This window comes from Protopterus annectens, chromosome 9.part0 (genome assembly GCF_019279795.1).
Source record: "Protopterus annectens isolate FY-2018-M chromosome 9.part0, PAN1.0, whole genome shotgun sequence".
Lineage (NCBI taxonomy): Eukaryota > Metazoa > Chordata > Ceratodontiformes > Protopteridae > Protopterus > Protopterus annectens.
Window position 1 is genome coordinate 1,831,195,865 of NC_056743.1, and position 24,748 is coordinate 1,831,220,612.

The following is a 24,748-nucleotide window of genomic DNA, read 5'->3' on the forward strand; positions in this document are numbered from 1 at the left end:
AATTGCATTAAAACAAGGACTAGTTTGGATACTTTTAAGAACAACTTGGACACTTGTCATGGGAATGACTGGAAAATATGATGTCATTGGAGACTCAATAGTGAGACACACTGGTGTCCCACTCACCAGATTGGGCAAGGAGAAAGTCACAGTCAGCTACCGTTCTTCTTATTGAAGACTCAACAGTGAGACATGCAGATGTCCCACTCACCAGGTTGGACAAGGAGAAAGTCACAATCAGCTACCGTTCTTCTTACTGAAGACTCAACAGTGAGACATGCAGATGTCCCACTCACCAGGTTGGACAAGGAGAAAGTCATGGTCAGCTGTCTGTCTGGTGCTAGGATTCGTCAGATCATGCAAGCACCCAGGTGTCTTAGCAACAAGTACTGTTATGACTCTGTCATAGTTCATATTTATTATTTATTTATTTTATTTTACATTTGTTGACCGGGATAGTCTGACTGGATATATGTCCATTTTTAGCAGAGGCCCAGGGAGAAAAGCTCCAGATAACACAGACAGAACATAACAGATATGAGTCAAACATATTTACAAAGCCCTCTAGTAGGTACTCACAACATACACAGTGTGTAATAGTATACAATAACAACAGGTTGCTGCAAGCTATTATGAGCAAGAGATGCGTACAATATTACTTTAAATAAGGCATTGAATAAGACGTGATTAATCAGGGTTAGTACAGGGACAAAGCCAGTGCTCTTTAAAATACTGTTTGATGCCTTTTTTGAAGAGACTTAAAAAAGGTTCGAGGATAAGATTAGATGGAAGTTTATTCCAAGTTTTGCCAACAATGTTGGTAAAATAAATAAATAAATAAAAAGTCCCCTTCCAAATAAAGCTGTTGTCATTCCTAACACTATCTACTATTTACCAACATGAATATGCCATCAGGAAGGAACAACACAATAATGCTTTAGCAAAGCATGTTTGTGAGAATACGGCCCATAATTTTGGTTATATGGCCAGTGATAAAGTGCTGTCAGATAACAGGGGAGTGCCCACTAAATTATACCTGGAGAAGAAGGAACTATTATGGCAGTTAAGGCTGAATGCCTTTAAATGGCCAGGACTTAATGATATGCGTTCCATATCCTGTTTACTAAGAATAAAAGCTTTGGATAGATAGTGTTAGGAATGAAAACAGTTTTATTTAATACATTTTTATAAGTAAATGTTTTTAGAAAATTTATATTGTACAATAATGAAATTTTCTAACAGTTATAATGCTTTATGGTTGGAAGGGGACTTTTTATTTATTTATTTTTTGGGGGAAAGTTAATAGGACAGCTATTTTCACTGGATGATTGTTAATTGATTGTGGTATTTAAAACCTTGTGTACTTTGGGAAATTTGTTTCTGAGGAAGTTCAAAGCTTTATTTGGATGAAAGCTCTAATAAAGAGAGTTTTTTATCCATTTGCTGATTCATCTACAGTCATTCCTACTTTTCTGTGTTTACTTGGTTTGTACGAGTTTCATTTGTTTCAGAAGAGAGGCATGGTTGAGATATCTGAGTATGTGTCCCAGGCAGGTATGTCCCTAACCTTGAGCAGCATACTACCCTCACCTTGAATGATGCTACAGTATAAACAAAAAAATGATTGGTTTCAATAATTGGCTCAGGGTTTGATGTTATTCAAAGGAGATCCAGTTTCTGTCAGCCTGGGAACCATGGTCAACAAACCTCACTGCTTTGCCAGTGACCGTTTGCACCTGGCACCTCTAGGCTTTCGGCTGCTGGCAAAAGCTCTTTCCTCCCCCATAGTGCCTTCTTTTAGGCAAGGTCTCAAAAACATTACAGATGTGAAATTAACCAGAACAAAATAAGGGTCATGCTGCTAATTGCTAGGATCTTAAACCAAAATCTGCACTCCCTGGAAGCACGTCTATCACTAGAAGATGTAGATGTATGTGCAGTCACAGAAACCAGGTTCAAAACCTCAGACAGTACTCCAGCCTTGCACGGCTACAATGCCTTCCACACCTTTAGACCACAAAATCAACATGTGAAAACCAAAGGAGGCAGTGTTTCAATCTTATTAGAGATAAATTCACCTCCCGTATAGTTAGACCAGGTCCAGGTTATGGTAAGATCCCCATTCAAATCATAGCCAGTTATAGATCCATCTCCATGGGTCATGATGCTCATGAAGCCTACTTGACCAAACTGAAGACAATCCAAATTTTATCTAATACACTGGTTATGGGGGATTTCAATTATCCCACCATCAAATGGGAAACTCATGCTAGCCCTAATTCACTAGAGCAAAAGTTCCTTGGCTTAATTCAAATGCCCTGGGATAAAGTGTCCATTCCTCAACAAGAGGAATAAATATTTTGGATCTTGTCCTCACCAGCATGTCAAACAGATGCACTGCCACAACTGTCAGACCCTCATTAGTTATAACAGACCACCAATCAGTCACCTTCAAGCTGGCACTAACACCAGAAATCACAAAAGGTGAAATCAGATTAAAAAACTTCACCAAGGCAAACTATACCTTCCTAGGTGGAGGTATAAATGCATTCCAAGCCCCACCCCAAACTGGAAGTGGTAACTATGCTGTAGCCCTGTACAATCACTTGCATAAGTATATAAACTCAGCTGTACCAGAAAGAATCAATGCCAGAGTGCCAAGTAAAAACAACCTGCCATGTGGACATCTAGTATAAACAAACGTTATAATAAATGCAAAAAAAATTGCTGTCCAAGAAAACAAAGGCAAAACCCCAAGAATGGAAAAGCACCCTCCTCAGCCTCAACAGGCAAATAAGACAACTTGTCAAATCTTCCAAGGGCTCCTTTGACAGAAACTTAGCAAGTACAGCCAAGGATAACCATAAGGTCTGTTACAGCTATGTACATAACCTAAAGGGTAGGACCCAAGCATGTGCAGAACTAGTGGTACATTTGACTGGGGACACATGGCTGAAGTGACAGTCAGCTGCAGAGAAATAGGGCTGTTTGCAAATTCCCTGTGGGCAAAGAGAAGCACATACTGCCATGCTCACAGCTTTAATAACCAAATGGATGGAGGCAGAAGAAGTAATGAGTGTTGTGCTCAGTGTAGAGTACATACTTGTGTAACTACAACATGTAGAAGTGTGCTACAGCATGGAGGAAATCCTGCAAGCTGCTGTAGTCACATTTAGGCTCCAGTACGTGTTTTAGGCAATGTTCCCTAGACAATGTAAAAGGGGTAATGGTCCACACACACCGATTATAAAGGTACTGCCCATTGTGCACTGCATTTGTACTGCCACTGACATGCTCTCTGGCCAGCCTGCTGCTGACGCCTGCCATATTGACTGCTGTCTCATGTTCCCTTGGGGATCATGGACACTGTTTTCCCCCTGTAACTTTGGTTCTTGAAGTTGTGGGCATGGCAACACATTCTTCTCTTTGCCAATAGGGAATTTGCAAACAGCCATATTTCTCTGCAGCTAACTGTCACTTCAGCCATGTGTCCCCAGTCAAATGTACCACAGGGAAATGTCTCACTGCCTAGGTGCCTGAACCCAGGAAAGTGACTAGATGAGGAGAGCATGTGTCAGTCTTGGACCTAGTACTCTTCAATGCATCATTTTAGACATATCTGAGAGACCAGAAAACACGTTGAGCATCTTCACAAAAGATATAAAGATAAGTGCAGCATTACAGGACAGGAAGAAGGCTATGGAAAAGTCTTGGGAGGCTGACCAAGTGGCTGAAGGGTGCAATTTAAGGCTCAGTACAGACAAACATACTACAATGAAGTCGCAGATGGCAAAGCTGAAATGATGATAACAGAGTATGACTAGGATATGAGGATTTTGAGTGCATCAAGACTGGATTACCAGGAGGAGAAAGAGAAGCCAGTGGCTGCAGCAAACAGAACACTCAGTTGTATTCACAAGGGCTATAATTTATTTGTTTGTAAAATACTGATCCATCTAGACATTTTTCAGACTCAGGCCAGGAGGCACTGATTAAGTGACTTGCTCAGTCACAAGTAAAGTAAATGGAGGCTGAGGGAATCAAACCCTGAACTACAAGAAATAGTTTGTTAACCATTCATAGTCTTACTCTTAACAAAGAGTAATGACACTCTCCTAGACCTAATTAGAAACACAAAGACACTGAAACATAGATGTACTGTGATGTAATATCTTTTATTGGGCCAACATAGGTTTTGCAATTAATTAATTGCAATATCGGGCTTATTAAAACTTATTAGATCGGGTCACCTTCATTTGACCTAAAGATCATTTGCCAGACAGAAATTTCAGGCAGCCCATTTGTCTGACAGTTCATTTGCCTGACAGTTCATATACACAACAGTTCATTTGTCTGACAATTGGAAAAAGGCAAGTAAAATGTTTTTCTCATTTTTCCCACTGTAGTGCGATACTGGAGTTAGAATATGTAGTTAGGGGTGTGTGGGGGGGCACAACCCCCCACACTGGGGGGTGTGGTAGGGTGAATCCCCCTACCTATGTTAGTTTTAATGAGCAATAAAAAAACAAACTATACACTATAAAACCAAAGTAGGTGGGGTGCTTCACCCCCCACACCCCCCTACCTATATATTCTAACTCCAGAATCACACTACAGTGGGAAAAAGGAGAAAAAAACTTTTACTTGCCTTTTTCCAATTGTCAGGCAAATGGGCTGCCTGAAATTTCTGTCTAGCAAATGAAGGTGACCCATTAGATCACACCTGTGTCCCAGAGTTTTTGTGATTCTGTTAGTGGACCAACATAGCATTTATTTTATTTTTTTCCAGGCCTGATCTGGTAACACCTTAATTATTGCATGCAGTTCTTGAGGCCATACCAAGAAAGGGACATTAGGTAAAAAGATCAAGGAAAATCATCAGAGAGGAATGGAATAAAAGCAGAAGGATATGACCTGCAGTTTCAAGAGCTGGATCTGTTCACAGTAGAGATGAGAAGAGAAAGCAAGCTATGAGTGCACTAGATCATGTCAGAGAGATGAAAGATGGAGATCCTGACCAGGCAGGGCAGAAAGGTAATAGTCAGGCATGGGTAGCAGATTAAAAGGATTAAATACTCTCTAGATTCTGGAGTAAGCTGTGGACTCATATAATTAACTACTGGAACAGAAAGTGGTGGGAGAATCCCCTAAACCAATCAAGGGTCCACGTGAGAAGTAGATAAATTATTAGAAGGAAAATAGGAAAGATGGGGAGACAGAACATAAAATACACTTCAATGGCAGACCAGACAGACTTATTAACTTCCTCTATTACAAAGTAAATGTAACATAATAATGGTGGTATGTAAAGTGATAACAAAGAAGGCTGAAAGGGAAGAATCTGGTGAAGGGACAATGGAGTGGTATTCCTTTTACTCAAAATGAATGTATCAGTAATAGACACACTGGACAAGATGGCCGAAACAAATTTATTGTAGGAGCAGTTCAATAAAGGTATGTAGTATGAAATGTAGGAAACTGGAGTTGCATCATGCACACTGGGGTACTAAATATTTGATAAGACAACTTAAAAATGAAACAAGAAACTAATGAAAGAAAGAAACAGCAAAACTGCATTAATTTGACATTCATTTTATGAAAGGATGTAGTACTGGCAGCATTGCTTAAATAAATTACTTCACTTATTTTTAGTAATTACTTGAATTTGGTTACACAGAATGTGTTGTTATTGTATATACAATACTGCTTGATATCTGCTTTGACATAATTCTGAGTTTGTGCAAATATATCAAATAAGCAGATTTGAGAAAATATACATTATAGAATGTAAAATTATTCATATTACTGCCTCATAGATCTTGATTTTTCTGATCTAGTTTCTAGCTAAGGTGCCTTCTAAGGAGAAATTGGATGTCCTACCTATGCCTTCTGAATATGCCTTCAATGGATGCTTCAGTTTCCTGCTATGTCACAAAGATCTACACTATGTAAATTGGAAAATTAAATTGCTCTCAGGTGAGTGTATGTACATGTGTGTCTGTGCAGTAGACTGGCATTTCATCAAGGATTATTTCTCTGCCTCATGACCATTGAGTGCCAAAATAGTTTCCACCTCCTCCATGACCCTGAGTAAAATAGTCATCAGAGAATGAATAAATAACAATATTTAAACATCACAAACACATATGGCACTTCATGTTTTAATAAATAAATCACAACTTTTTCTTGTATATTTTTTCTCCTCTGTTCAATATGACCAATCAATCACTGGGCCTTCTGTTCCATGTGTTCTCCCCTTCTTAACACCATTATTTGAAGGCAAAGGGAGACAGAGGCAAGAACTGGGGATTTGTGAAGCATCCTTTGATAAAACTGGAAGTTTTTACATGCATTTAACTTCCACAGTTAGTCACTGGACACACATCTAAGGCAGGGGCTACACCTCTGGTCTGAAGTATATATATATATATATATATATATATATATATATGTTTTGGATTTATTATTTATTTATTTATTTCCAGTTTGATGACCGGGGAGGTCCATTGGGCTCAAGGAGCCTGTTTTCAGTGGAGGCCTGGGGAGAAAAGTTCCATATTACATAGTAAAAATAGTACAATTAAGCAAATTGTAATATTATATAGTAAAACTAAGCAAAGTATAACAGCAAATAGATGAATATACATTACATACTTACATGATGACAGATTAGAGAACAAGTAGTGCTGAGTTTAAGTGTACAGAGGTTGAAAATCATCAGTGAATGTTATACAAACTAACATTTGTACAATGGCAGTAAATAAGATTAATCCCAGGAAAGGGGAGAATAAGGTGGGAAGTACATTAGGTACAGTGAGTGCATTCATGTAATAAGCAGGTTAGGCAGGTAGAATGCAACTGCATTTCCAGTTTTGGGAGAGGTAGGAATGGAGCTGGGTTTTAAAATGTTCAAAGTTTTCAGTGGTTCTTAGAGAAGGAGGGAGCGAATTCCATTTTTTGGCTAAGGAAAAGGATAGGAGAAGCTGACCAGCAGGACGATTTGGTTTGTATACAGTAATTAGATTTTGTTGGGCAGATCTTAGAGTTCTGTGTGGGGTGTATGATGGTAACATGTTTGTTAGTGCTGGGCATTTAGTTGCTTTAAAAATTAGCTTGTGGGCTTTAGTGAGTTGGAGGTAGTCAAGGTAGTTGGGAAGCTCTAGCCAGTTCAGCAGGTGTAGAGATATACAGTGGTGGGCGGAGTACTTGGATTTAGTGGTGAATTTTGAGATTTTATTGTAACAAATTTACAGTTTGGAAGAAACAGAGGAAGATAGGTTGGTTAGTAGGGGAGCACCGTACAATAGGGACGGTAGTAAGTAGGTAGTGGCTAGTGTCTGTCTTGTAGAAGGGGAGAGAAAGTGAGAGTTTCTGTACAGCATGCCAAGTTTCTGATGCGTTTTCTTAATATTTAGCAGAATATGAGTATCGAATTTTAGGTGTTCATCAATAGTATCCCCAAAAAGTTTAGAAAAAGGAACAACTTCTATAGTGGAGTTGGCATGGCTGATAATATTGAAAGACATTTTGTCGAGAGGGTGTGAATAAAATAATTCTATCTTTGAATCAGCTGTTTTTCATAATTTTACCTGTATTTAACACTAAATCATATACCTCATGTTGTCAGACATTAAAAATAACAAAATATTGATAATTACTAAGTCAGGAAAAGTAAAAAGAAAGTCATAAACAAAATGCAGAAATAAAACACATCTGACAGTATTTATATCTCTGACAGCCCTTGGTAAACTGGAACTTTAAGGTAACCAAACAGAAACTTGGATGTTTTGGAGCCAAAGATTTGACATTTTTAGTTCTGTTTCTGAATTATTTAAGAACACGTATGATGTGTAAGAAGCTACCTTTTACACATATAACTGGAGAGGAAGCAACTGAAGTGCGTGATACATTTGAGGTACCCAAGGATGATAAAATATTTAGCTGTGCTGAAATAAAAGATTAAAGAGCATTGTGAGCTTAGGAAAACTTTATTTTCCTACAAGAAATTGGGGGCTTTATATAACTATTGATGCGTTTATGGCTAAATTGATACATAAAGTTAAAAATTATAGGTTTGGAAATATGCTTGATTCACTAATATACATCTATCTATCTATGTATCTATCTATCTATCTATCTATCTATCTATCTATCTATCTATCTATCTATCATGCAGATTGTTTGACATGTTAAAGGTTATGTTACATTTTAAAGGGTTTGACATTAGAAAAAGCAACAAATAGATGCAGAGCAAGTAAACTTGCTAACATGCAGATGAAAAGGTTAACTGATGAGATGGAACTCAGTAGCATCAACTTGAGAAAACAAGGCACTGAACTGAATTTAAAATAAAAAGAAATAATAATGAGAGCTGGATATAAAAAATTGAATTAGGCTGAAGAAGACAGCAAAGTGAAAGGCTGTAGTGGCCCACCATGCCTTAATTACAGAACAAAAATAAAAAGGGCAAAAATGAAAACTGATATACAAAATGTATGTGTGAGCTACTGAGCATGTACATGAAAGCAGAATTTGCATAGCATACAAGGGTACTTACAGAATGTGGAAATATCTGTGGTTTTGTTTTAATGTAGTAATCCAGCAAGAACTGTCCTTTCTGCATATGTAAAATGGCTACAAGTAGCTATGAAAATTTTGAATGAGTACTTAGGAAAACAGTACATGCTTATAATCTGAAAGGGAACCGTTTCTTCATGTAATAGGTGCAGGTCTAGGAAAGAAATAACTCCCCTAATAGGCAGGAGAAATGCATACCTGTGCAGGAAAAAAATAGTCAGAAAAGTTGTTAATTACTGACAAAATTGAATTTAGACACAAGAACAGACTAGCTTTTTAAATAATAAAAGTTGTTTTCATAATTTGGGAGTGAAAGACAAGTTGTGCAAAAGCTGTGATATTCTGTATTTACTTTGTTTTTATATTCTGACCATAGACCGATCCCTAAAGGACAGAATAAGGTTGAGTGTGTGTACAGAAGCAAATTACATGAAATATTGGGCCGGATTCATGAAGGCTTCCATGGAGTCTAAGAATAGAGTAAGACTCCATCCAGCCAACATGTCTGCCGAGCGATCCAGGAACAGCCGGCAGGGGCGTGCAAGAGAGCTCCTAAAACGACTCATGCATGGACAGTGTTAGTTTATGCAAATTACCTTATTTGCTGCTGAAAGCTATGCAAATGAGGTAAATTTGCAATCCAGGAAACACTAACATGTCCGAGTACGAGTAGTGTTATTTGCAGAAATGTACTCGGTTGGCAACTGAGTGCCATTCTGCAAATAGCAAAACGGAGCCATGACAGCTCCAAATAAAGGATGCATCCAGTTGAGGAAGTATGCCAGTGGCCAAATATATGGCCATTGGCATTGTTATGTATTGCAAAATAATAAAAATTATTTTTTTTTTCCTCGATCTCCGATGTTTAAGCGTAGCACAGCGCCGCGCAAACGTGTGGTGCACTAAAAAACAGAAAAACAAAAAATAAAAGCCACAAATATGGATTTAATTCAAAATATTCATCTGCGGTGCAAGTGAATGGCAGGCTGAAGACAACATGGCTACTGAGTAGTGATTGCTAAGGGAGGAAGCTCAGTCTGAGAGATGTAACCAAGCATTAGTAGGCAATCCTATGCAAATGAGTGTAAGGATAGTGAATCTCAATTTTCCCTACTATGTGAACCATGTCTCTAGAGTGTAAGAGTAGGATAAGGGGAGTAACAGAGTAGAAGATGGGTGACATCATGAGGGGGGTATGGCTCATAGGTTCATAGGTTCATAGGTTGGTACTAGGCTATCAGCCCTAGGGCCTATACAAGCCTAGCCATAACAATTCCCTGGCTATTTCTTCCCACATTATTTACTTTCCTGGACCCCTGTCTAGCAGGGCGACTGACGTGATCTCTGGGGTGAATTTCCTTAATCCCATCCAATCGTCAAGGTTCCTCTTGAAGAGGTCCAAAGAGGCACTCTGCTTGACATGTATGGGCAATCTATTCCAGAGTCTGGGGAGTCTCTAGGTCAGGAACCTATCCCTCCAGCATGTTTTGTTTATTGTGATGACAAGGTTTAGATCCCTGGAGTGTGTAGCTCTGAGGGATTGGGATTTCTTTAAGTGTAGCATGTCCAACAGCTCTGGGTTTGACATGGCCTTGTATGTTAAGCAGAGATCGCCTCTGAGTAGACGATATGCGACAGAGTATAGCTGGAGTTTTTTAAGGCGGTCAGCATAGGGCATCTGCTTTAGGCCTGTGATTCTTTTAGTGAGGTATTTCTGAGGCCTTTCCAGTTGTTGCAGATGTCTTGAGAGGTACATACCAAATGGGGCGTTGTATTCTATAAGGGGTCTAATGAGGGATGAGTACAGTGGGACAATGACCTCCTTTTTTCTGGATGAAAAATAAGCTTATTGGAGCAGAGTGGCATGTGTTTGCTGTGAGTTATTCAGGACTAGAAGAGGCGTGTCTACAGTTGTCTAAACTGAAACCCAGCAACCGAAGGTGTACACCGTGGCTATCACTAAAGTTTCTTGCAAAGCTGCCTACACTGTGTGCGCATGTGTGCGCGCATGAAAACCTGTCTAAACCTGTGTGCGCATGTGTGCGCCAGTGTAAGCCTGTGTAAGGCTGTCTAAGCCTGTATACATGAATGTGCACCCACCTAAGCCTGTGTAAGCTTGTGTAAGCCTGTGTGTGCGTGTGTGTGCTCGTGTACACGTGTTTGTGCTTGTTTGCGTGGCGCTGCCCCCTATGGAAACAGAAAGGGAAAAGGAAGGTAAAGAAGTAGTAGGAAGTTAACCAAGGAGAACTAGCAGACCTGCCAGGTGAAATCAATCAGAATCAGCCAATTACACAGGCAGTACACTAGCCCAGCCCAACCCAGCACTTAAAACTCTGCAAACAACATTCCCCCAAGTTTTCCTCAGAAACACTGCAACACTCCAGTCAACAAAGAGAAGTGAAAACTTAAAAAGCTTAAACTGAGACATAAAAATGTTAGGGGCTGCCATTGCTGTTATAAGGCAACATGTGCAAGATGCTGAGGGTGGTGCCATTGCGAATGCTGCTGAGCAACCCACAGTGAGGAAACGGAGAAGAATGTACAGACCCAGGGCAACCTACCAGGGGCTACATGAGCTGGAGATAGTGCAGCACTATAGAGTGGACAGAGAGCTCCTTCAGCAAATTGTTGAGCTGTGCAGGCCACGCCTCACACACAGAACCAACAGAGGGGAACCCATCCTAGTGGAAACCAAGGTATGTGTTGGCCTAAGAATACTAGCAACATGTACCTTCCAGAGACCAACTGGTGATATGATGGGGATTTCACAGGCATCAGCATCAAGGGTACTGCACCAGTTCCTGAATGCCATGTCAGCATATGTCAGTGATCATGCATATTTCCCCAAATCCAGCGAGGTATTGACCAGCAATATGCGTCTCTTCCAGCAAATAGCGGAATACCCTGAGGTAGTTGGTGCAATTGACTGCATGCACATACACATCAAAGCACCAGCTGGTGAGTGGGGTAGGGCCTACATCAACCGCAAGGGCTTCCACTCCATCAACTGCCAGGTCGTGTGTGATGCCCAGGGCATAATACTGAATGTGTGTGCTGGCTGCCCTGGAAGCTACCACGATTCCCATATCTGGCATCTGTCGCAGCTGTACCAGACATTTGCCAATGGGGACATCCCTGATGGTCACCTAGTGGGGGATGCTGGATAAGGACTGGAGCCGTGGCTGATGACACCGATCAGAAATGCGCACACACCTGAACAAGAACTCCATAATGAGGCACACACACCAACACGAAATGTAATCGATCATGTGTTTGGGATGCTCAAGTCACGGTTCTGGTGCCTGGACACATCTGGTGGAGCCTTGCAGTACTCACCAACTACATGTACCCAAATTTTCATGGTATGTGCCATGCTACACAATATGATCCTGAGAAAACAGCTGCAGCAGGAACAGCATGGGGCAGGGCCAAACAGCCCCCCACCATTGTCAAGGCCTGCACAGGCACAGCATGACTCAGAGGAGGAACAACCTGAGCCTACCCCAGTAGGCAGAAGGAGGCATGCCCAGTATGCCTTGTCCTTGGCAAAGAGGCAACGCATAGCACATACACTGGCTCAGTAGGAACCCTGGAAATGATACCTCTCTCTGACTCGCACATAAAATAAAAGGGATGCCTAACTTGACACTACCTGTTTCCAAACATGTATAGGGAGTGTAGTATGTGCATCCAACATAGGCAGCCCTGCAGCACCACCTGAGGCATGATTGCCATGTTTTAAGCAATATAAAGCAGTGCTAAGCAGCTTTCACCAATATCTAGTATATGTAAACAAAATTGCTCGTGCAATGTTGGGCAAGGTCAGGGAAAGTTAAGGAAAATCAGTTAAACATGCTCATATCTGCTTTACTGTTCCTTAAGCAGTCTGGTCTGGCCAGAATGAAAATAAAAAGCAGTGGCATGGCTTGAACCCAGGATACTGTGCACTATAGTCACAGTACTGAACCACTAAGCCATGATAGAATTTCAGTGGCACAGACACAGCAGGACAATTGTACACTAATGCAAACACAAAGCAATGCTGAATCATGCCCCTAAAGAGGCAAATGGGTAACCTCCCCCACACGCCTATGCAGACAGAGAACATCAGGCCAGGTGGTGTGATGTGGATTGTGTAGGCTATGAAGTCGCAAGCTAATATACGTGACATTGGACGCTAAGATCTGTAGTACAGTAGTATCCCTCAAGCCAGTACGATAGGCAACAGTACAGACTGAAATGGTGTCCTGTACATAGCAGTGCAGGCATAGCAAATGTGTATAAGTGATAGGTGAAACCCACATCCTATGTACACCCACAGTAACAATCCGGTGTGCCCACGGGTAGAAATGTACAAAGAATAGCTGTCCCCCCTGTATGTAGAAATGTTGATAAGTCTATACAAAGTGTCTCATGGAAGCCCTGCAGGCACAACATGATCCCTGTTGATCTATGACACAAAGGTAAACCCTGCTGTAAAAATACAACTTGATTTACCATACACATATAGTATAAATGTGTATACTGTGTATGCTCACACACTCAAACTAATGTAGTGGATTTCATTCAGCATCACACTGAAAGGTCATACTGGGCATGCTCACACACTTAAAGAAACGAAGCAAATGTCAGGCAGGAAGATACTGAAAGGTCATACTGGGCATGCTCACACACTTAGGCTAAATACGGTTGTGATAATAAGGGATCTATGGACAAATGTGGATAGTCATCTCTACTTCTGGAAACACATTCACAAAGTGGTCGGAAAATCATGTTATGTGTTCACACAAACTGCCAAGGTCTGTGCATGTAGGTCAAAGGAGGTTGCCACTACTCAGCAGTCATCAAACCTGTCAGAGAGTACCACAACACACTTGCGATGAATCTGACTAGGCACGTTCAGCAGCTAGAAAGACCAATGAAGTACCTTAACAAGAGGATTACTGGCCTCAAATAGTTGCCCCATGCAACAAGACTGAATATAACCCAATCTGTACTCTGTTGCATACTGTCTACTCAGGAGATCTCTGCCCAACAGACAGGTCCATGTCATGGTTACACTCAGATCTGTTCTGAGTTACAGCTCAATGGCACTAAATGTACAGAGCCAACTGATATTGCCAACATCCTGGCAGATAGGATCTGTGCTAACTTTACCCCCTCTCACCCATCAAGGAGCACAAGTCTATAGTGGAAGACTGCAAAGTTGCTGTCATCACGGCTGCACAGGTAAAAACACTCTCCAAACCAGTATCACAGCAGCCATGGGACTAGATAACTTCACAGGCTGTGTAGTATCTACTTCCCTGAAGTAAACATTAACATGGAAGGTCTGTGGCTACTGAAGTTTCCAGAGGACTGCAAACTAGGAGCCATCATTGTAAACACTAAAGATGTGGACATCCTACAAAAGGGTCTCACTGAGACAGATGGCTGTTGTCAAAGCCATGGGCTGTAGCTCAATGCCAAAGGTGCATTATCATCACCTGTGTTAAAAACTCTGTAGCCAAGAACTACAATATAGGTGATAGTATACTTCACACTGTAAGTGTGACAAGAGACCCTGGGTCACAGGTGGACAGTGGATACAACTGTGATAAGCACATTCCCACAGTAGTCAGGAAACCCTCTTATGTGGCACACATCATCACAAAATGTGTCTCATGCAGAATAGAAGAGGACATTGTTCCTCTCTACTCACCACTCACTAGAACTATAAAAGAGTACAACGCCACTGTTGCTATGTACCTCACAAGACAACTACAGCAACTGGAAAGCCAGCAGCAATACCTCACAAAGAACATTAGTGGCCTGAAATACATGCCATACACAGACCATCACAAAATGCTCCATCCGTACTCCCTTGCATATCGCCTACTCAGAGGTGTTCACTGCCTAACATACAAAGCTATGTCAAACATAGAGCTGTTGGATATGCTCCACGTAAAACACTCACAATTACTCTGACCTTCGGACCCAAAACCATGAGTGAAATACAAAAGGAAGGGGTGTACCCATTTACCTTATGGATATCCACACCTTCAGGTTACTGGCACAGCATGAGGCCTTGGAGACCATGCAAGTGCAACTAACATTGGGCAAAGCTGCCAATCAGATAGTATCCTGCTACAGATCATGTACCTTGTCTCAGGAACCTCACTCAGTATTCGGAGAACAATGACAAATATAAAGGTCCTACCAAACACCATTATATGAGGAGATTACAACTACCCAAACATTGAGTGAGTGAATTACTCGTATACAACGTCCTTTGCCCAATATGTCCTAGAGTTAAAAACTCTTAACACCCTGGAACAGCTGGTCACCATGCCCACTAGAGGTGACAACATACTGGACATGATCATCACCAACATGGGGTACCAGTGTTCCACAACAGAGATAAACCCCTTGCTGGTAATATCAGATCATTAAGTAATCACACTGGACATCCACATCCCACCTCCCCCCCCCAATCAATGAAACCACTGTGAAGACATATTCAAAAGCAAACTGCACACTTCCCAAGACCAAAGTGGAACGTTCCAAAGACCTCTTGCTATAGGATAATGGTATACAATCTGCAGAATCATTTACAAGTGCATCCTATGAGCATCTACAGGGGTGCATGGAATGAGACATCACAAATAAAACCAAGATGCACTCCTCCAAAAATAGGACAACAAGCAGGTGTTTGTCGTCCATAAATAAGCTAGACAAGAGATGGAGGAAACGAATACATGATAGATCCAACTTCACTAAACGAAAGGCATCACTGATCATTATCAGGAAGAAACAATGATCGCTCATAAAATAATCCAAGGACAGTTTCTAAAGACAAATAGCCAAGGAATGTAAGAATAACAACCACAAAGCCTTCGGTAGCTATACCAGACATGTAGGTGTCAACTTCCAAGTATGCTGTCAGCTACTGAAAAAAGGAATGAAATACACCAAACCAACTTTCATTGCCCACATCCAGGGGGACATGTTCAGTGTAAACCCCCCCCCATCACCCCCAAAAGGGCCTGCGTCCATTATAGAAGGATGCAGAGACCCAGACGTCATGGACATGCAGGTAAAGACAGCCCTCACCAAAGCTAAGAACATAGCATCAGTGTGACTGTATGTTATCCCATGCTGCGTCTTACACTAGGCCCATAAGGAACTACACCCTCACCTACATTCACTATCCAGACTCAAGCGTACCACAGACTATGTACCCAAAGAATGGCATACACTAACAGTCATCCAGCTCCACAAAGGGTGTGCCACAACAGAACCTGGAAACCATTGCCCAATATGTCTACTCAGCCGGCTCTACAGAGCTATTGAGCAAATCGTCATGGAACCCATACACTGAGACATTGGAGATCTCCAGACACTGGACTCTACACAACTTCACCTTGTTAAAGGCAGAGCCTGGCTCCCAAACCTAGTTGACTTATTTAAAACAGTTACCAAGAACATAGATGGAGGTGAAAGTAGTCCACACAGCCCACCTTGACCTCGCTAAGGGCTTACTACATATTCCCCTCTCTGTCATCATGGACAAGTGTACCAGCTTGAACATTAACAGCTATGTCACAGGATGGGTGGCCAAGCGGCTCACAGATCAAACACACATGTTCATAGTTGCTGGTGCCATGTCCAACTCTAAGCCAGTCACAAATGGCTTCCCACAGTTCTTGGTCCTGGGACCCCGCCTGTTCAGTAGATACTGCTCAGAGGTACAGGCAAGCATGTGAGGTGTATGGCTGAACAGGTTTGCAGATGAATGGTAACTGTGGTCCATAATCGACTGTACAGCTGACACAGACATCCTCCAGAAGTGTCTTTCAGAGACAGATATCTGGTGTCAAAACAATGCCCTCAAGCTGAATGGCAAAGAATGCATAGTCATCCCCTTTGGGTAAAACAAAGTGCACACAAATTACCACATAGGTGGTAATCCAGCATGTACGGAGAAAATCATTATGGTCCTGGGGACACAGGTAGATAGTAAACTCACCTTTGATGATCACATGGCCAAAGTGTTTAGACATTCCTTCAATGTAGCCCATCTAATGTCACCTAATGTAACCCACTTCGTATAGTCTGATGATGTCACCATCCTACAAATATACCTGTGGAAAAGAAGACTCCCAGTAATGTGTATAAGGTGTTGTGTTAATGCGTACTCCTGTAGTATTATGAAGTAGTTAGGTAGGGGTTTGAATCCTGCACTGGACAACTGTGTGTGTTTGTGTGTGGTCTCCTTAGGAAGGAGCAACCTTTTAGGAGAGTAGTAAGAGACCTTAAAAGCGGTAAACTAACCTTTGTCAAGTCTGATAATGTCACCATCCTACAAATATACCTGAGGAAAAGAGAACTCCCAGTAATCTGTATAGCGCGTCGTGTTAATGTATACTTCTGTAGTATCATGAAGTAGTTAGATAGAGGTTTGAATCCTGCACTGGACAACTGTGTGTTTGTGTGTGGTCTCCTTGGGAAGGAGCAACCTTTTAGGAGAGTAGTAAAACAACTCCAAAGCGGTAAACTAACCTTTGTCAAGTCTGATGATGTCACCATCCTACAAATATACCTGTGGAAACGAAAACTCCCAGCAATGTGTATAGCGCGTCATGTTAATGTGTACTCCTGTAGTATCATGGAGTAGTTAAGTAGGGGTTTGAATCCTGCACTTGGTGAGTGTGTGTGTTGTATGTGTGTGACACTGTTGGCCAATGTGTTGTGGGTTTTGCTTTTACTACTGTATGACATATCAGTATGCATTGCACATGTGAGCTAGCTGTGTGGCAAATACATATACGTACATGTTACCTCAGTGGTTGCATGTGTGGGAACCCTGCTTTCTCCAAGAACACAGCTGTCATCTTTGCCAGACTGTGCTGCTGTTTTCCAGACCTTAGGTCACATCTGTATGCCTGTGACAAGCCCAGCCACTGCAGTGATCCCTGGCCTATGTCATCTGTGTCACACAAACTCATTACGGTTCCTATTGGAATGTGTGAGAGAGGGTTTATGGCTGAGGTATATGTCAGACCTGTTCAAACGCAGCAAAGCCTGTCAATGATAACTATTCATAACAGGTGTAGAACAACCTTTGTGGATATGCATGCAGACCCCTTATTGCTTATGTGATCCACTGAGGGATTTCAAAATACCTTTGGAAATGTGATCAACAAAGGAGAGATGATGTAACACTTGGTTGCATGTACACATTGGTACCTGTGCATCATGTTGGTGGCTACTACCTTATGTAGTACTGTGGGGATAATATCTTCTGTAAAGGTGGATGACTATGCCTAGTTTGGCTTATAACTTTTCAGCATGGGTTTGACAACAGGCATCTGTCTGTTTGATACCCTTGTGGAGGATGTGTGTGTCATCTGGAGAATGCATTATAGGCCACAGTATGCATTACCAGACGTGGACGGACATATCCCTACTGTGATTACTTTTACCTAAGAGAGCTATATGCCAAGCAGGAGTGGTGTCAGTAATGGGTGCAGGTGAATACCAGTGGTTACTGGCATAGTATAGTACCTGAAGGATCCAAATGTTGCTGTGTGTCCTACATCTGTGTGTCGGTTGTCAAGCCATCATCTAACGATTGGTTATGGTCAGGCTGTTGAAGTGATGTATACTACCAGAATGCAAAACAATAACAGATAGTAACAGTATCACCCACAGCACAGTGTTAAACCATGTCATACACACATGTGTAGTCAGGTTCCGAAATGTGTGTAGTACAATGCATACTGGCCACCAATAGAAACTATGGAGTGTTACTGTGTAATACAGAGCATGCCACCCTGCCCATGTGTCCACTATGCACGTACATGCAGACAGTGCACCTCCACAATGTTCACAACTGTACACCTGCAAATCTGTGCTACACACATCCCACACATACTGTCCACTCTCTAACACATGCTGCCAATACTGCACACATCAGCCAAGTGGCACTTGGCTGGACAATACACAATTGGAACAAACACTGGTGTAAACAACACTACAATGACAATCATAGCTTTAATGCATCATGCCTGCTCAGCTACACCTTCAAGCATATCATTACACTTTACTGCTGACAACATGCTAACATTGCTATACTGCTATAAAGACACCCTGTGCATCAGCACCATGGTAGCCTGTTCCTGCATTGATGTTACAGATGACAGGAGGTGGCACAGGTTTCATCATATGCACAGGGTGTGTTGTTGGTTTGCCAGAGGCCTACAGTTAGCCATCCAATCGACATGTGTGTGTGTGTGTGTGTGTGTGTGTGTGTGTGTGTGTGTGTGTGTGTGTGTGTGTGTGTGTGTGTGTGTGTGAGGGGCAATAATACTGGTATGGGCCAATGCTGATGTAATGTGTGTGGGTATGTGTTAGCCCTAGGTGTCTGGGATATGTGCGTGTGTCTGCATGCACACAGTTCCACCATGTGGCTGCCATATACGGGTATTTGTGGGACAGCCACAGACTGTACCTGTGAGGCTTTACAGATCACTGTCTCTGGCCACGGATACGGTACCTGTGCCTGGCAGGGGTGCTACTGACACTATCAGGTAATAAGCCAGATTGGGTACTATCCCCAGAGTTGGATGGATGTACACTGGACACAGGTCCCTGCTGGGACTGTCCAGAGCCACGTGCACATGGTCTTCTAGGACGTTCTATGGACAGCCCACCCCAACATTGCTGGGGCTGGTACTGGCACTATGGGAGTGGCTGTGGCCTGAGGGAAGTCCACGGTGACTGCCAGCTGCTGATGTTGCTGACATACATCCATGTCGATGACTCAACCATCCCGCACTGTCCTGACACATGGACATGACATTGCGGAGGATATCTAATGTCTGTCCCCAACGTCTATCAGTGACCTCGGTGTAATGACGGATGGCACCTGCTACGTCATGGATACTGTCAATGACAGTGGTGTTATGTGCCCTCTGTGCCCTTAGTCCCTGTCTGGTGTACCATTCTATACGTGCCTGTGCCTCCATGACAGCCTGGAACATGCGTGATGTTGTCAGACCTGTAGCACGTCTGCCAGTGGCATGATGAGCAGCAGTGCTCCTATGAGAACCCCTGGACATCTGCCTATGTGGTACCCTTCCAGACATCTAGGTATGGCTGCTGTGTTGGGATGCATGTGCCATGGATAACACACTGTCCTGGCCAATGCCAACTGTATGCTGTCCCTCAGCTAAGGGCATTGGTGATGGATGTATTGATAGTATGACTGTATGCATGGATGGGGTGGACAGTTGTGTACTGTTGATTGGTGGCCCAACGACAGACCCTGGCAAACATGCCTGTGTCTCAACACACCTATCATTAGTATCACTGTTTTGCTCATTAACATCAGATTCCCTGCTGCAGTGAACCAGCCCAAAGTCAGCACCTGTGAGAGGAAGACAGGAAACACACTTTACGACCTGTACATGATGTTGGCACACATGCACACATGAACACATGAACACATGCACACATGCACAGATGCACACATGAACACATGAACACATGCACACATGCACACATGCATACATGCTCACATGAACACATGCACACATGCACACAAATGCACTCCTCACTAAAACACACACACACACACACACACACACACACACACACACACACACACACACACACACACACCAGCAATCCAGAACATACTCAATAGTGGGTGATGGTGGGATACAGTATCACAAGGCAAACAGTTATATCACACGTGTCAGCATGCAGGACGTGTGTTTCTCAACAGCATGCAGTGCGGGTGTTGACAGCCCTTGCCAATAACACTATACATGTCTTTGATGCATGTGTGTTGTTGTTCAGTGATTGGCCTCACCCTGGAACGCACTGTGTACATGGACACGACAGTGCTGTGCAAGTATTATAAGCTCTGCAATGTCCTGTGCACCATCTCTCACAGGTATACATACCATGGCTGGATGTGTACCTGTGAGTCACATAGATATCCATTTCTGATTAGAGCGTCTGTGTCTTCAGCAGATAATTGTGGACACAGGATTAGCATATGCATGCTATGTATACACACAGGATGAGTGGTGCATGTTTACCTGATGGAATACCATTGCTCAACATGGCCATTGTACAGTGGTTATGATGAGTGTAGGACATATTGTGGACATGCCAGTGCCAGACATGACATGGCATGCTACAACAGAACTGCAACATTAAACATCACACAGACACAGTGTGTGTCATGTGACCTATACACTCAATAGCATTACAAGACATATATGTGTCACTTTGTACAAATGGTGATTGCTATGCATATCGTCTATAGGTGCCTATGTTTGCACACACTCAATATTGAGGTGCATAGCAGGTAGTGCTATGTGTAGTACTGTGGTCACTGTAACTGGATGAGGTGTACTACCATGAGCCATCATCATGCAGCATCATATGGTCACTCAAGGCTACTAATGTGTGCCAGACCGGCACATACCATGCTGTACCGGAACTGAAGTACCATGGCTACATTCACCATTTCACAGCCAATTGTTACATGAGTTTTTAAGGTGCACAATAGGGGGCATTGCCTACCATGAATGTGTTATGTGTCGAAGAGTGTCGCACAGCCACATGTGAGGCGTCTACCCCTCAGGTATGTTATGTGTGCTGTGTGGATGACATGTGGGATACTGTAGTGTGACCTTACAGCGGGCATCTGAATATGCCATGTGTAGCATGTTAACGTGTACTGCGTATGACAAAGCTGTGTATGTTGTGTGCATGTCTATCGACTCTGCCTATCCAATGTCCACATCAGTGTGGCCACAATTGTGTGGAATGCTCTGTGTATTGAATGTGTTTTAGGCAGCTACCCAATTTACTGGGATGTACATGGCCTACACCTCACCTATGACATGCACATTTAATTAGCAGTATTAAAGGTAGAACACACTCACCAGCATGGGTCGGCTGGCTTGCTGTCACACCAGAGGGACCTACAAGGATATGAGACACTTTGTCAGTGGCAACAACTGTGGCATTGCTACTGTGTGTTTGCAATCGTACAGTAGTACAACGGTTGACAGTCAGAGGCCTGCAGATTGTATTCCTAATTATTACTATTGCACAACACTAGGCACCACATCATCTAACTACACAGCACACATTTCACATACGCATGCTCTATCAGTAGAGGTAACAGTAGTCTACAGCTATGCCATGTTACCTGCACGCTCCATGTCAGCTTGCTGGGTGGCTCCGGCCTCCATGATGACGCACGTTAGTTGTTGGGGTTGTTGTTGGCCAGGAGCCACCTGGCTCAGCAGCAGCTCCTCCACTCTGGTGAGGGGTGGATGGATGGTTACCCCCCACATGTGGCAAGCTGCTGTCTGTGGATATCAGACGCACGATGCCGGACATGTCTAATTAAATCACTGCAGTGATGGCGTACCTGCTCATATGTCTGGTTATGCATGCCTATGTCATTTACCCTACGGACAAGCTCTTGTCACAGTGCAGTCCGCTCATGCTGGTCCTGGCTGGTTCTGGAGAACAGCAGGGCATACTGCTGCACCAGGCTGGATGTGATAACCTCTTCCTCTGCCGTGCTATAGGTGGGATTACGATGGTGGGACATAACCCTGGAAGACAATGAAACAATATGTGTGAGCAAGTCATGTGGCACACGTAACTTTCTAATGTACAGATATCAGTTAACCGCCATATATAGCAACCTATTGGCTGTCAGAAGATACACACTTTCAATACCACATGTCAGTTCTCAACCCACAACTGCCTGACAGTGCCTGGCACACTCTATATATCAAACCACGTTTTGCACAGCAACAAAGTTACAAAAGTATGTAATACTATACAACAGTACATGGCTCACTGTATGCAACACAATGCACAACCTAGCCACAGGAGGTATATATCATGCTAATGTATCATGAAAAGTGTAATCCACTGCAATGATTGTAAAGTCCAGTGACAGTACTACCAGTATACCACACTAGTCATTGAATGCAGACCACTGCCTAACATATGTGCACATTCATGAATATAGGTGGCATACTGCTGTACTAGACTATACATGTTGCTAGATACGCAATTATATCCTGTAACACACATATGACTGAGGCCATGGTACAGGCATACACACACACACACACACACACACACACACATCAGACATACATACCAGACACATAGGTATGGCAACCCAGGTGACCTTTACCCATGTACCTTACAGTACTGTGTGTCAGTAGTTATGAGACCTTATGCCTGAGGTATGTAATCTGTGAGGACTACAGGGAACACACGAAACAGTGGTTCCAATAAATGTGGACGTACACCATACTGTGTTGTTTAGGCATACAGATTCAGGTAGTACTACAGTTCATACAGGAGTTGGATTCACCAGCAGTAACACTCAATAAGCATACATGTGCTGCTTTAGCCTACAATGGGCACCCCAGTCGACAACAAGGGACTATGTCAGACCGTATGGCATACTGCTTTTTCAGCCTAGCAATTGTATACACATCTTTTGCTGGGATCACAGCTAGGACACATAATACCATGACAGAAACAGTTTCCCACTAAGCTATCACACATAAACCGAACTCTGACACATTCACCAACACATTCACCATCACACTCAGTCAACCTCACATAGCAATTATTGCAACAAGTACATGTGGGTGTGTATCACTTCATAGGTAGGTAAGAAGCTATTGGCCCTAGGGCCTATAGAAGCCTAGCCATACACTACCCTGGCCTTTGACACACAGGTCATTGCATTTCACGTGGCCCTGTCAAGCATAGACACAGAGTTGATTGCCTGGGTGTATTCACTATCTCCCATACAATCTTCAGGATTATTTATGACGACTGCTAATTAGGAGCTTTGTTTGCTATGGATAGTTGGTTTGTTCTAGAGTATGGGATGTCTCTGAGATGGGAATCTATCCCTCCAGCATGTGCTGTTTATTGTGGTCTAAAGGTTTGGGTCCCTAGAGCATGTAGCTCATAGAGATTGTGATCTGTTTATGTGCAGCATGTCCAACAGCTCTGGGTTTGACATAGCTTAGTATGTTAGGCAGAGGTCACCTCTGGGTAGGAGGTATGCGACACAGTGTAGTTGTGGGTTTGTGAGATGGTCTGCATAGGGCATCTGTTTGAGGCTGGTATTACTCTTTGTGAGGTATGTCTTTGTCATTTCCAGTTGCTGTAGATGTCTTGTGAGGTACATACCACATGGGGCATTGTACTCTATAATGGGCTTTATGTGTGATGAGTAGAGGGGAACACTGACCTATATTTCCCTGGATGACACACCTTTTGTGATGACGTGTGCCAGGTAGACTGATTACATGACTAGTATGGCACTGTGATTATCAAAGGGGAGACTACTGTCCACCAGTGTCCCATGGTCTCTTATCACACTTTCGGTGTTAAGTAGACTACCACCTATGTGGTAGTTCATGGGTACGGAGTTTTTGCCAGAAGGGATGCCAATGCAGTTTCAACATTGAGCTTGAGTTCATGGCTTTGTCACCAGGCATCTGTTGCAGTAAATATGACCCTGTCTCTCTCTCTCTCCCTATATATATATATATATATATATATACATACACACATAAATATAAACATACATTAGTGTACATATAGATATATATATAGGCACATATACGGTCCACCTTTCATGGTGGGAATATCAATTATGCGAAGGTTGCGAAGTATACTGTTATGTAATAATATTGCACAGTGTTGTGCGGAATGCATTGAAGGTGTTCTTAGCACATGTAGCTTTAGCAGGCCTCACTGGCTGCAACACTGCAAACCTGACAATTCATACCCACAGCGTTTAACCACCACATGTCATATACCAGCACTGTATGCTGTCTTGTTTGCCACACACTACAACCTACATAGAAGTATGCACATAACAACCTTCAACAACATATATATGTCCACCCTTCACAAACAGTTGCAGTATGTCCCTTGCTCTATGCACATGTACAGATGCTAATATATCTGACACAGACAGATCTCTCCGTATGTGTGTGCCATACACACACAAGGTCCACACTGTTGTAAGTCCATGGACCTCACGGCTGACCTGTTGGGCCTTGCTGCAACATGAACAGGTGTTACATATGAGCACACAGTAATATTAGAG